The sequence below is a fragment of the Corvus moneduloides genome, chromosome 3 (assembly GCF_009650955.1).
Source record: "Corvus moneduloides isolate bCorMon1 chromosome 3, bCorMon1.pri, whole genome shotgun sequence".
Classification (NCBI taxonomy): domain Eukaryota; kingdom Metazoa; phylum Chordata; class Aves; order Passeriformes; family Corvidae; genus Corvus; species Corvus moneduloides.
The window spans coordinates 3263289-3277107 of record NC_045478.1 but is presented as its reverse complement, the minus strand read 5'-3'; the positions used below and the strand labels follow the sequence as shown (position 1 = coordinate 3277107).

The following is a 13819-nucleotide window of genomic DNA, read 5'->3' as shown; positions in this document are numbered from 1 at the left end:
TTTGACAGGGAATTAAAAAAAAAATAAAGAGAAGAAGATAATAAAAGCTTCTTGCTCACTCCAGAAGTAGAAAACAGCCTCCTGTTGCCAAAGTTGTCATTCCCTAATCAAAACATCTGTCTGGAGGAAAAATGGCTGCTTACATTGAGCTTTGCATCCCGCTGGAAGCCAACAGATGCTCGGCTGGGCTGCAGGAGGCTGCCGGCCAGGAAACAGAGCCAGGGATCAGGGTCTTGGAGAGGGGAAAAGCAGGAAGGCAGACTGCTTATCCCACCTCCCTTCAACACGCTTCCCTCACGAGCTCAGCCCAGGTGTTCCAGCAGCCAAGTGGAATGCCTGCTGGGAATGTCTCTGCAGGACTTGGGAGATGTGAGGTGCACTGGAATGGCCAAGAAGGAGGAGGGAAGGCACATCTCTTCGGGTACCTGAAGCAACTCCATGATTCATCAGGTGTGACAGACTTTACGACAAAACTGCATTTCCCAGCAGAAATTCCTGCAGTGCCTGAAATATCAGCTCAGGTTTCAACTCAAACCTCTCTCTGCCCAATGTTGGTGCAGGCCAAATTGTGGATGGGTCCTGGGTGGGTTGGAGCACAGCAGGGTGAAATCCTCTCTGCAGGCCACCCCTATCTGACATCCAAATCCTATGGAAGTGGGCAAGGGCCATGGTCCCTTGGCCAGAATCCCTGAAGCTCCGTTTCACAGCATTTGGAGGACACATCACAGGGATCTGTAGGGATGTGGGGAGGTCCTGGCCCTCCCAGCCCTCAGAACATGAGGAGATGGATGGGATGTTCCTCCACACCTCTTTATGTGGCCACCCAAACTTCTGCCCTGGGAAAGGCCTTCCTGGAGGCCCTGCATCCCAGAGATGAATTTTCCTAGGAAGAGGACAGCATTTTATAGGACCAAGAGGAGGAATGAAGCTGGTGGCAGGCTGGTGCTCAGGAATTTGATTCCTTGGATCGGGTCTCAGAGGGAATGATGCTCCCTCCCACCACCCTCAGTGGAGGCAAAGGGCTATGGGGAAAGATAAACATCTCCAGCTGCCCACCTGAACACCTCCAGCTGCGTGTCAGGAATAGCTACGGGATGCCAGAGCACTTCCCTACTCATCACAGCTGTGTCCAGCTCCTGCCAGCCTTCCCCACACGTAAATCCTCTCTTCCCCTCCAGGCCCTGGGGGACAGGGCAGGATGGGAGCGCCAGGATGTGCACACCTGGCACTTCTTTGTCCTCCCCTCCTTTTGCAGCTGACCAAGGGAACAGCATCCCCGCAAACCATCCCTTGGCGCCGGATCCAGCAGTCACCGGGAAGTGCCTCCGTCATCTCTTTAACCCACAGATTGTGGGGAAAGGAAAGAGGACAAGGAGGGATGGGAGAGTGGATGAAGACAGAGAAAAACCTGCTGGGCTTCTCCCCACCCTCAGGGGAACGTGGATGGGGGTAGGATGTTCCCGACTTGCCTGCTTCCTACGCTGCTGCTCCTGGGGACGCGATCCGAGGACGCACGAGCCACCGGTTGGACCCATGACAGATGCTCCATGGGGCTGAAAGCCCTTTCCAATTTTTCTTTTAGAGGCCTCTGGCTTCCACCACATCCACACCATCCATGGGACCGACAGCTTTGCAGCCCCAGATCGCAGGAGCAGCCTGGTTTTGCAAATGCTTTTAATGGGCTTTCTTTTTTTAATTAGGTCTTTGTGTCAGAACTGACTCTCTTCTCACCCCCTAAGGATTCCTTGCTCTATTTTGAATATAAAAATGATCACCTGGGAGGGGGTGGGAGTTGCACTTCCCAGACAACCTGGGCAATGAAAATAGCAGTGAGGAAGGCAAGAAACACAAAGAGAACCCAGACACAAACCCCAGCAAATGCCACAGGCTATTAACAGCTGTCATTAAAAACAGTGAAAATGACTGTGAATGGATTGTGCTTCCACTATGCAAACCACCAAATTTTAGGAAACAACCAAAAAAACTGGCTTTGCCAAGATCTTTCCTTTCTGTGACTAAAAAAAGACCTTTTTCTGATGAAACAAATCTTGTTCCAGCCAGCCCCATCCCTCTATGAACCTACTCAACCATAGCAGCGTGGTCTAACGAATGAAGACCTGGTCAGGGACTTGTGGGTGGCTCTGAGGAAGTGACTTTTTCATTTTGCCTCAGCATGTTTGATTGAGAGATCGAAACTCTGTCCTGGGAGATAAATATTGTATAAGAAGCAGGATTTGTTTCTACAGAGGCTTCCCATGGCGGGTGTGTAACAAGTTGGCTCCTCCGGGGTGTTCTCAGTGTATTTTCTTAAGCTGGTGCAGACAGGAGGCCCCAGAAGCCAGCATGTAAACCTCTGTGGGTAGTTGCATGACGACATCTTTGTGTTGGATGTGGCAGCAAGAGGGAAAAGGACGCTTGGTCTCGGCCAGCTCGAGGCTGGGATGACCTCACATCGTTTACACTTCAGCTGCCCCCACTGAGCAGGACAAACATGAGCCGACAGCTGCTGGGTGTGATGCACAAGATAAAGGTCACCCCACACTGGTGATGTTGTTTACGGGAGGAAAAGCTTCACGGGGCAGATCTGAGCTGAGGTCACAGCAGAAGACCTTTACCAGCCATAGGACACAAGGACAACAAGAGGGTGCCTGAGGACACGACGATGTGTGAGGTGGGGGTGGCTGCTCCAGGGTGCACGTGCCTGGTTTCCATCCCTCTGGAAACACGGTATGGAAATCAGCCTTGGCTCTGCCGCTGTGCTCCTGACAAAGGAAGACAACCTCATGGAGGGCTGCAAGTCCGTGGGGCTCATACTGCGTCCCTAGTCCTGGAGGGTCAGCACAGAATCTCAGAATCTCTAAATCCCAGAATCTCTAAATCCCAGAATCCCAGAATCCCAGAATCCCAGAATCCCAGAATCCCAGAATAGTATGGGATTGGAAGGGCCCTCTGAAGATCACCCAATCCAACCCTCTTGCTAAGGCAGGATCACCTGTAACAGGTGACACAGGGACACGTCCAGGTGGGTTTGGAATGTCTCCAGACTGGGAACTCCACACCCTCCCTGGGCAGATGTTCCAGGGCTCTGACACCCTCAACATAAAGAATTTCTTCCTCATGGTTGAGGTGGAACTTTTTGTGGTATATTTTATGGCCATTGCTGTTCATCCTGTGGCTGGGCACCACTGAGAAGAGCCTGGCACCATCCTCTGACACCCTCCAAGCCTGGGTGACTCTGAAGACAACCAGGACAGACACCCAGCCCAGCAGGCCTCAGCCACGTGTGCCTGCTCCTAGAGACACAGAAATGAGGGAGCCCGTGCAGATTTGCCAAACTTCTCCCTTGTCAATTTGCATTTTCCCTTCCCAATTCTCCTCCAGCTAAGGGCAGGGGGTGGAGGTGGAGCTGCTCAGGTCTGGAGCTGGGGAAGAAGAGGACAGTGTCAGGTTTAGGTGGAGTGATTTGAGCTTTAGGGCAGGGCCTCATCATTTGGTGGGTGACCTCTCTTTGCTAAATGAGCTTCACTTCCTATCCCTATGAAAAGGGAAGTTGCTCTTTTAGAAAGCTGCTGTCATCCACTGCTGAGGTGGGAAGGAGGAGCCTACCACGAGGTGCAGCAAGGGCTGAGCAGTGAAGTAGTGTCTGCCAAGTCATCCTGGGAACAGGGCGATGGCGTGGCAGCTCCAGACAGAAACCTGCTTCTGATCTGAGACACATTCCCACTGCTGGCAGCGGGGAAACCCAGAAGCTGCAGCCGCCTGCTGCAAAGGCTCTCCCAGTGATGGCCGCAGTTCAAGCAGCTCAAAACCAAGAACTAAAAATAAAAAAATTGGAAATGGTGTGGTTTGCCAACTGCATCCCAGGGAGGTCGTTCTGGTATCTATGGTATCCTGTGTGTCATCTGGGGCACATCCCTTCATCCTTGTGCCTCCTCTGTTCCCTCCAGCCTGGACATCTCATGGCCACGAGATGAGACCTGGCATCCAGAAGCCCAGACAGTTGGCTTACTCAGCCCAGGGATGTCCTCTGAAAGTGGCTGGAGGGAGAACCCTGAGAAAGCTGGTGAGAAACGGCACTAAAAAGGGGGAAAATCTCTCATTTGCAGCTCCCAGTCACTCCAGATGGGCTCCATCTGTCCCTGTTCCCCCGACCTGAAAGCACAGGCTGTGATCTCACCCAGACAAGCAGGGTCTTTCTGGTGGTGGCTTCCACCCTGTTTCCATGCATCAACTCCCAGATGTTCTCCAGTGTCTTTGCAGGCCCCTACACAAGTGTGAAATCATGGAATTATAGAATCACGGAACGGTTTGGGTTGGAAGGGATCTTAAAGATCATCCTGTTCCATCCCCTGCCACGGGCAGGGACACCTCCCACTATCCCAGGTTGCTCCAAGCCCCGTCCAACCTGGCCTTGGACACTTCCAGGGATCCAGGGGCAGCCACAGCTTCTCTGGGCACCCTGTGCCAGGGCCTCCCCACCCTCACAGGGAACAATTTCTTCCCAATATCCCATCTAAGTCTACTCTCTGTCAGTTTGAAGCCATTCCTGGAAACTGAGGAAATCTCCCTCCAGATGACCCCACAGCCAACCAGGATGACCCCACAGCCAAACTCCTGCAGTGGTGGGCCCTGCACAACCTCCCTGTGCAGCAATGCCCATCCCATGGCATTTTATCCACTTCACGCTGAACCAAAGGTGTTCCTGTTGAGATTTCTGCTGCAGAGGTGACTCCAGCTTTGCACTGAACCCACCAAGAGGGATGAAGGTAGCTCTCCTCTCCCATCTGGCCCCCAGGACTGCCTCCCCATCCTACTGCTGTAAAAGCTGGGCATCTCATTTCTGCCAGACATTTTCATGGGCTGGCCATGCTTTTCTCTTCCCTTTTAGGAATGACTAGTCTCCTTTACCATCAGAACCTCCCTGTTCCCACTCCTCTAGCAGATTAAAAGCTTATTTACAGTGTCCTGTTGCTCCTGAAAGAGGCTAATGTGTTATAGACAACCCACCAGATTCCATGTGGAGACTTTTGGAGCTTTTTGAACTCTGAGGACTTTTTGAATTCTGAGGCAGCATCTCAGCTACTAGAACAGGCAATATTGGGGTTCCTCTCCCACTCTTAAAAATTTGGTGGCTGCATCCAAACCCCTGGTGGTCCCCATTCTACAGGAGCTGTGGTGGCTCCTGGACTACATTGATCCATATATGTTTATTATGTTTATTTAGAATCTATCCTGACTTCACTGGCCCTCCTCTTTGGTCTCACATTCCAAGGGACAGGCTGTCCCTTTCCCCCTGATGTGGAGGAAAATAGAGGATCCCATCCCTGTGTTTGGGATGACACTCAGACACGGGCACCAGGTACCAGATCACCCCGGGCGCAGGGTGAGGATGGACTCCCTCTTGTTTCACTATCGTTATTTATAATTAAATCCTTCTGGTTTTGAAGGGATATCTCCAGGGACTGGGATGAAAATATGAGTTTTGGTTGATGGCAGCTGGGACATAGTCTGCTAGGAAGGGCCACAAAGAGATTTTGTCTGGATCCCGTGAGGAAAAGCCTCTTCTGGACAGAGAAAGTGACTCCTACTCAGACCAGTCCTCCCTGCCAGGCTTCTCCTACACTCACAACTTGGCTATTCTTGGCTACTTGCAGCAGCCAAGACCTTGTCTCAATATTATTTCCTTGCTGATGCTCGTAAAGAAAGAAGGAACCCATTACTTTTTAATCCCTTATCCAAAATCAGAAGATTAACTCCATTTTCAGAATTAAAATGATATCGAAACATCCTTATGGTGCTCGAAGGAGACAGAAATGTGGCAGAACAAGGCTGAACCTCGCAACCAGGTTTGTGACAGAAAGTCATTATTTATGGCACAGAAGTGATGGGGCTGATCCACTCTCAGGTTACCTCACACTTGATCTGGTCTGAATTTATTGCTTCAGAGCCAGAAGAAATCTTATTTCCTCAAGTTTCTTGCTTTGCCAGTGTCCCTGCTCTGCCTGGCATCAGCAGTACTGCACTAAAACAACCAGGATTTCTTCTCACCTGCTTAGGACCAGGCTTGTACCGAGTCCCACATTCACAATTCCCTTCCACTCACAGTTATTATTCCTTGGCAGACCACTCAGTGACTTTTGGAATGCTTTTTCCAACTTTTTCACCACAACTTTTAGGGGGAAAAAAAGCATTTCATGGGAAATCACCACCTTTCAAAAGGTTCTGTCACAGAAACACCACGAATATTGGCACCTTCCACTGGAAAAAAAAAATACTAATCGTGCAAGTTCGCTGCATTAATGTCTCAAGCAGCTGTGCTCTTCTTCCTCTGCTTCTAAAATGGTCAAGGCCAAATATGCAAGAGGCAGCCAGGAAAAACTGTTGAGATAAAAGTCAATTTAAAGCTTTTCTATCAGTTTCTCTGCATGCTTAGCACGACACCACTTCTCCCTCTTTCCATCACACATTGAGTGTGATGCCTTGATTTTTCCATAGGTCAAATTTAACTTCTATTCAAAGGCCACTTCTCAGGCATCATCCTCCCATAGACACATTTTGAGATGTTCTGCCCCAAATTGCATGGTTCCAAGTCGTTCACATAACCCTGGATGCCACCACGGCTCAGCTTTTAGGCAAGAAACTCTCTGGGCTGAAAGAAGCCCAGCAGCTCCTCTGCCCACAGCATTTTGTTACGGTTTTTCTTTCCCACTTCAGGTTTCATGGAGATGAGGGACCTTCCATGAATGAGGAAACACCATCCTGTAGTAAATTGGAACCAGGGGGACCTGGGCATGGGGCCCAGCACCTCTTTTGCCTCTTGGCCGTAAGGTCCTTTTATCAAGGGACAAAGAGTTTTTCAACCAACATTCATCCACCAAAATCATTCCTGATTCCACCATCACCAAGGCAGACCAGATGTCCTGGACACGGAGTAATTTTTCACTCTTCTCTGCTCGTGAAGTAGCAAAGAATTCATTTGTGAGCCACATGTTTATTATTTGTGCTGTGTCTCCTACGTGCCTGACACACAGGACTGCAGGGGTACTGCTGGCTGCTTTTTGATCAGTAACAAATTCCACAGCTTCCAGAGGAGCAGAAATTGTCAGTGGGATTGGATCAAATTTGGAAAATGATTTTATAAGTGCGTAAGTAAATAAAAAAAGAGGGGAAAATGCAGGGGGATGAGTTTGAAAAGCACATTTCAGTTCAGGAGCCATGTGTATTTCACAGGGTGGCAGAAACATAGGACTGGCACCACGAAGATTCTTAATCTCAGAAACCCCCTAACTTGGACTTCAAAGCTTTCAGTGATGGAAATTCCCGCTGCTTCCTATCAGCCTATCCCAGCCCTCCAATTCCCATAGCCTTAAAATGACTTCCTAACAACCAGAACTAATTTCCTTCACTGAAAGACCCTTGACTGCCTGTCCTGCCCATGGATCCCTGGAAGTGTCCAAGGCCAGGCTGGATGGGGCTTGGAAAAACCTGGGATAGTGGAAGGTGTCCCTGCCCATGGCAGAGGGTTGGAATGAGCTGATCCTTAAGGTGCCTTCCAACCCAAACCATTCCATGATGCCATGGTGGACAGCAAGTTTCTTCCCCCTCTCTTTGCTGTGTCTCCAGCAAAAGAAGCAACATCATTTCTTGCAGCAATTCCACACAGTCCACACTTCCCACACCTCCTCTCAATCGTGTCCCTCTCCTTCAGGCATTTATCACTGGGTTTGGAAGTTTGAATAGGCAAGGCCACAATGTTTTTGAAATTAAAACTGACTAACATTAACACAGACAAAATTGCTCTGTAAAACCACAGGAACATTGTTCTCCTGCTCAGTTGCAGTTTTTTCTTAGAAAAAAACTATAATTAAACCCCGTTTTTTTACTTCTACCCAAGGAGCTGCTGTGGTCTGAGCTTGGCTTTCGGTGGTGGGGGAGATTTTTTTTGCTGGACATTGTGATGGACTTAAACAGCAGGATGACTTGTGAGAAGAAAATATCTTGTCCAGCATGAAACATTGGAATTCTGGCTTACATTCCTATCTATTTTTGATCAAGAACTGTGACCCTGCATAGCCTGCTTTGTCCAGTGATGTCCAGTGGTGCAACTTCTCCTTCCACAAGCAGCATCAGGACCCTGGGGCTGTAATTTGTTGCCAAGACCTCTGCAAGGGGGAATTTCATCCTTTTTTACCCACCCCCAGCTACTTCTAATCTTGCAATGTGGTGTCAGCCTAACGAAAAAAGCTGATTTGCACCACATGGAACTAAGACATGGATGGAAACTTTGGGGCTGGCGAGGATTCCAGGAGGATTTAGCCCCAGGTGTCGATTTTTTGCCCGTGATGGAACCCCTGCAGGAAATGATTGGCTGCAAAGGAACTCACCCACATGGAGGCAGCGCTTGGTTGCCTCCAGAGACTCATGAACCGTGAAGGAGCAGTGAGAAAATTCCTTTTTTAAGACAGATGGAATGGAAAGAATGAGGGGAAGGAAGGCAAATGATGAAGTAACAGTGTGCCCAGGAGCTCAGACTCTGCTCAACACATCCCTGCTATCCCTGTGAAATCCATCCCTGTGAATCCCTGTTTCCACACCCGCTTGAGATTACAAAAAATCTGGGCTGCTCCTGAAAATGTCCTAGAGGCCTTTTCAGATGCTGATGTGCCCATCAAGGCACCACAGAGAACTAAAGGTTGAAAGGCCAGTCAGGAAGAAAGTCATGATGTAGAAATAAAGGGGCTGATAGCTGTGTTTGAGACGGACACACAGCCCAAATTAGGAGGGAATGGGATGCCCATCCTGGGATATTTTGGGTTTAGCTAAGGGGAGCTGGGAGCGCACCATGTCAGATGAGAGCCCGGGGTATAACAGCATCCCAGAACACCCCACGCTGACTAAACCAAACATGGGAATTCATTGGAAAAGAAGATAAAGAATAATCAGCAGCATCTTAGCAAAATTTTCACTTAAATATGCCTTGGGTCTGTCCTCCTCCATCAGAAAATTCAGGTTTTGATTTCATAGTCCTCACGGGGCAGCAACAGCCCCGTATTGACAGAACAAAACAAGAATGTGCCAGAAGGGCTTTTTCACTGACTTTTGGGTATCAATATAATGAAAATGCTGCAGGAGGTCTGGGAGAAGAAAGCAAAACGTGAACAAGAAATCACAAGCTCTGCAGCCCTCAAATCTTCTGGTAAAAATTACTTAAGCCTTGACAGAATGACCGACCGAGAATATTAATGAGGGTGCCTGGGCTGCCCTGCAGCTGTCCTTTTTTAATTCCTCATTTCCATCTGCCTTCTCCATCTCCAGCACATACCCGAGCAGGGACCATGTGTGTGTGCTCTGCATGCAGCAGGATCCCTCACTGCTGGCAGTGTCCTGGTTTTGCACTGTTAAAGATCCATAATCAATTAAACACCAGAGCAGCCCAGCATGAGAGGCAAGAAACAGCCCCAAATCACGAGTGGGCTAACTAAAGCACTTTGAAGAGCGTTCAGTGGGGCATCGCTGGCCACAAAGCCCTGAGGAAACACCTGAGGAGGTCTGAGATGCAAATACCCTACAACACGGCACACGCTCTTCTCTCCCAGAAGTGTCACAGCAAGCACGGATAACCTGAAATATCCACGCTCCAACTTAGAGCTCTGGAATTTTGAGCCTGACCTAAATTCTAATCAGGAATGAAAGTTACGGGCTTAGTGCAGATCCTGCAAAGTGACCACAGTAGAAGCAGCAAGTCCACTCTTCCTATAGCTCTGCTGGAGATTTCCAACTTTGCCAGAAGCTTTGTCCACAACCAACATTAACTTTGCAGTGATTTTACCAGCTTCAGTGGAGGAGCTGATGGAAATAAAATATTACGTCCAAGGAAACCATTTAAACCATCTGTGGGGTGGAATAAAGCAAAAAACCCTCAAAGATCCCAAACGTGCCCCTCCAAATATGGGGAATTAAAGATTCGACCCTTCCCCACGCCGCCCACAGCACCCAAAGGTTGCTGAGTTGGAAGCTGAGCACCCTAACTTCCACCTCCCCTCAGCTTCAGAACTGATTTCACTTTCTCCTGTCACTCTCATTCCCAAGAAATTCAGTTGGATGAAGCTCATTCACTCCTTGCTGTCATCTACTTTCACTATTTTTAAGAGAAAATAAGTTGATCTGTGCCTGAGAGAGAACCCACTGGGTGAGCGTCCGACTTGGAGCATCAGTCCCACCTCAGAGCGTTCCCAAATCCAGCACTGGGAAGCTGCCAGAAGGAAAGACAGACACACCCCCTATCCTGGTCCACAGCAGCAGTTTGGCTCATTGGACATCCCACCCTAATCCTAAAGGCTTTAATAATCACTGGTCCAGAGATGGGCCAAATCTTTAAATACCCTAAGGGAATATGCCCAGGGGAGCACCAGACAACAAACAGGCAGCAGGGAGGAAGGAAAACTGCTGGAAAATCATTTATACTTACTTTGAGAGCCCTGTGTTCAGATTAAATCATACCCCACTCGATCTTAGCTGTCCACCAGAGCCGAAAAACCCCTTCCAGATCATCAGCTTAGGACCATCAGCTCCTTTTGATGAGTTTCAATCCTTGGAGCACGCAGAAGGAGAAGCCCTAATTCTTCTTCTTGTCGTGTGTTGAGTTGCTGTTGGTGGTTTCCTGTTGCCAGCAGCTGAATGATAAATGGAACTGGTTTGTTACACTTAGAGCAGTGGAGGGCTGACAGTATGACCACACTTCTCACACACTACTAATATTAGAACGGGGTCTACCTTAGAAGAACCCACAAAGGCTCCTCAGGCTGTAGAAAGTCTGGTCCTACTGCAAACAACACCCTGAATTGCCCTCATTTAGGCTGGGGTGAGGTGAAGTTGTCCCCTGCAGCCTCAGGGTATAAAGCTGGTCTCAAAATGGGAGGAGAAATATGGGTCTGGAGTTGTCTAAATTGACCCATTCACAGCTCAGAGCAGCCTGGGCCAATAGAAGGGGTGGAGTTACTTATTGCGTGCACTTAACTTTCAGAGAGCTTATCACCAGTCAGGTTCAAGTTTGAGAAGTTTCCCTTTTTGTAATCAGCTGGGTTACGGGGCTGTAACCTCACTCACTTTCCATCTGAGGTTCTGTTTCCACTTCAGAGCTCACCTAAAGAGGCTGGTCGTGTTCTTCCTCCTTTCTTCAACGAGTACAAGACAGCTGATGCCATTTAGGGCATAGGGGGAAGAGCCCAGGAGACAGCTGACAGCACATCCTGATATCTCTTTATCACTTGTGTGTAAGATTTCGTGAGATCTGCCTTCACCCTGTTCTGTGCAATTAGCTGCTCGTGGTGCTGCACAAAGCTCTGCCCGTGCTGAGGACCCAGCGCTCACCTGGAGCTGCTGCGGGCAAGGCCCAGCTCAGATCTCACTGCACTGGGGGGGTCCAGTGCCTTCCATTCCCAAGGGTCTTCGGGCACTGGAGAATCACAGAATGGTTTGGGTTGGAAGGGGAAATCAAGCTTACCTTGTTCCATCCCCTTGCCATGGACAGGGACACCTTCCACTAGACCAGGTTGCTCCAAGCCCCATCCAGCCTGGCCTTGGACACTTCCAGGGATCCAGGGGCAGCCACAGCTTCTCTGGGCACCCTGTGCCAGGGCCTCGCCACCCTCACAGCCAGGAATTCCTTCCCAATATCCCATCTATCCCTGCCCTCTGGCAGTGGGAAGCCATTCCCCCTTGTCCTGTCCCTTGTCCTAAGTCCCTCTCCAGCTCTCCTGGAGCCCCTTCATGCACTGGAAGGGGCTCTGAGGTCTCCCTGGAGCCTTCTTCTCTCCCGGTGAACATGCCCAGCTCTCCCAGCCTGGTTCCAGAGCAGAGGGGCTCTAGGCCTCAGAGCATCTCCATGGCCTCCTCTGGAATCACTCAGAAGTTCCTGGTCCTTCCTATTTTTACCATGCAATGCTCTGAAGCTCCATCATTCTCATTTCCACCCTCACCTGCAGGTTCCAGACCCACCAACTCATCTGAAGGCCAGGAAGCTGATGAGTGTCACCTACAGATCCTGCTGGGTTCTGGATAAACCCTCCACACATTGAGACAAGGAGAAAGGAAAATCAGCCAGAGCTTCAACAAACAGGACAACAAGGATCCTGCCTGAGACTGGCTGAGCAATGGGATGTTTATCAGCTCTTTTTTGAGATGAAGGATGAAAATCTTATATAGCAGAAGGTTGGATCTTCACTCTTGGTCCTGCAGTTTCAAGGATCACCCCTGGCTGAGATAACACCCTTCTGCTGATGGATTTCTGCAGGGGAAGTTGTCTGGAGGCAAATTGCAAAGTATGGATCTCTCTGGAATAGTGGACATCGGGACTGTTGCAAGCATTTGATTTTATGGCTCATTCATCAGGCTGAACAAACAGCAAAGCAGAGGAATCTAACAGGCAAACACATTTCAGGTGCTGTTCACATTTTAATGTCCCCAAAAGAGTCGGTTTGGTTTATAAATAGGAAAAAACCTCCAACAGTTGGGATGAAAGAAAAAGAAGATAAAAATCCAATTATTGGTCTTTCATTTTATTGTCCTGGGTTGAGCAGATTGTCCAGATTCCATTTGTCAAGCCACCAGCTGCTGAAGTAGAACTGTGTTTCCTGACAATCAGTTACAAATCCAGGAAATTTCACCCAGCTCTTGCTGCAGGAGTGAGCAGGAAGTGACTTTGGGGTGACAGGGGAGGGAAGCTGCAGCTTGGACTCCACCTTTTATTCACCCCAACTTAAAGCAGGGGTCTGAGATGGGCTTTTCTTACCTTTCCCTTCCTCACAAAGCCAAGGAAATAAGTTCAGGGCAATCAGAGCATTTTAAAACTGAATTTTGGGGAGATGATGTTCACTCAAGACCCCTCCAATCCTGTGGGTTTTGGTGATGAAGCCTTACAGGGTGGAATGGTAAGACTGGAAGCGGGGGGGAATTTTTATTCACTAGCACTTCTGGAATTAATTTACAACAAATATTTTGAGTGAAAGTGGAACGGAAATCCCTTTTTTCCAGCAGAGAGGTGAAAAAAATATATATCAGTCTTGAGATTTTAAATGCTTTTTACCTTTATGGATTGCTGCAATGGATTGGGTTAGTAGCTTTATCAAAGGAAAGCCATTACAAATCAGTCAAAATCTTTGGAAAGGGTCTTGATTTTATTTGGAAATGATTTCTAGTTCTTCAGGTCTTGGGATTTTTTTTTTTGAGTTGAGGGAAGGATAATTCACTAACTCAATATACACACAAAGTTAGTTATGGAATCACCAAGTGGATCTGCTTTTACCTTTGAAAAAAACAAATGGGCTGAAAATTCCCACCATGACTTTGGCAGGATTTCAGGCACAATCGTCCTCTGTTTTGTCTTTGATGTTTGACTCACCTGGGAGAGACCCATAGAGAAAATAATGTAGATACCCCAAGGAAGGAACCTGATCTAGTGGAAGATGTCCCTGCCCATGGCAAGGGATTGGAACGAGATGATCTTTAAGGTCCCTTCCAACCCAAACCATCCCATGATTCTGTGAAGGCTGAAACAGGCCAGTGCCAGGTCCCTCAGTGATCCACAGAGATGAGCAGCCAGGTGAGTTCAACTGACCTCTGCAGCCCTTGGGATACCAGGGGACAGCATCACCTGGAGACCTGCTGCCCTCTGCAGGTGCCTCTGCCGCATCTCCAGGTTGATTGGCCCCCAGGTGATCCTCCAGCCATGCCAGGGCACCTTCCCAGTACAAGTCCCTGGGGAGGTAAAGGAGTTTGAACCTGTCTAGGAGAGGATGATGATGGTTGGGAGCACCACAGA

At 48.9% G+C, this 13819-nt stretch overlaps 1 protein-coding gene across 1 annotated transcript in view; it reads right to left on the bottom strand.

The window, feature by feature from the left end:
- The window catches only part of BLK (BLK proto-oncogene, Src family tyrosine kinase), a 44236-nt gene extending 33291 nt beyond the window's left edge, over positions 1–10945 (bottom strand). The window contains exons 1-2 of the mRNA XM_032104528.1: positions 10774–10945; positions 10469–10673 (exon numbers count right to left, since the gene is read on the bottom strand). The gene's annotated coding sequence lies outside the window, so the exon portion shown is untranslated. The remainder of the gene's footprint in view (positions 1–10468; positions 10674–10773) is intronic.
- Positions 10946–13819: the final 2874 nt, after the last annotated feature.